Source organism: Myotis lucifugus, unplaced genomic scaffold, assembly GCF_000147115.1.
Source record: "Myotis lucifugus unplaced genomic scaffold, Myoluc2.0 scaffold_247, whole genome shotgun sequence".
In the NCBI taxonomy this organism is placed as follows: domain Eukaryota; kingdom Metazoa; phylum Chordata; class Mammalia; order Chiroptera; family Vespertilionidae; genus Myotis; species Myotis lucifugus.
Window position 1 is genome coordinate 1,403,209 of NW_005871295.1, and position 768 is coordinate 1,403,976.

General features: G+C 55.5%; 1 pseudogene; it reads left to right on the top strand.

Moving 5' to 3' along the window:
- LOC102423615 overlaps window positions 1-541 on the top strand; it is a 1,175-nt pseudogene extending 634 nt beyond the window's left edge.
- The last annotated feature ends 227 nt before the right edge of the window (window positions 542-768 follow it).

The window sequence follows — 768 nt, forward strand, 5'->3', positions numbered from 1 at the left end:
TACAAATGGACCCCCGTGGAAGACAGCCACACGGATGACATGAGCGCCCACTCTCAAGAAGCAATAGACTTCATTGACTGTGCCAGGGAAAAGGGAGGCGGGGTCCTGGTCGCTGGGAGGCTGGGATCTCCGGGTCACCACCATCTGCAAGGCTTACCTTCTGAAGACCAGGCGGTTGAGCTTGAAGGACGCCTTCCATTACATCAAGCAGAAGAGGGGTGTGGTCTCGCCCAACTTTGGCTTCATGGGCCAGCTCCTGAGTATGAATCTGAGATCCTGCCTTCCAGCCCACACCCCAGGTTCCCTCCTGCCAAAGGGAGGCAGCCAGCTCTTCCTTCAGAGCCCATTTGCAGACACTGGGCCCTGATGTGCCGGGTTCCTACTACACATTCCCTACCTCGGTGCTGGCGCCAGTACCCACCCACTCCATGGTCTCAGAGCTCAGCAGGAGTCCCATGGCCACAGCCACATCCTGCTAAAACTGGATGGGGAACCCATCCAGCCCCAAGAACAACTGATTTTGTTTTTTAAACTGGTGGACATTTCATACCTGGGCAATACTGAAGAACCCCTCTGTCCTGCTGCCCCTGTGGGATAGCGAAGGGTCCCTAGGCTTGCAAATGAACTTCAGACTGACCTCAGGGATAGGTTCTCGGGACCAAAGGAAGGCGAAGCCATTATGAGAACACAGCTTGTGCTGACTACTGTACTTCCAGACCCCTCTGCCCTCTCAAGACTGCTCAGTCCTGGCACCTCAAAGTTCGCCTT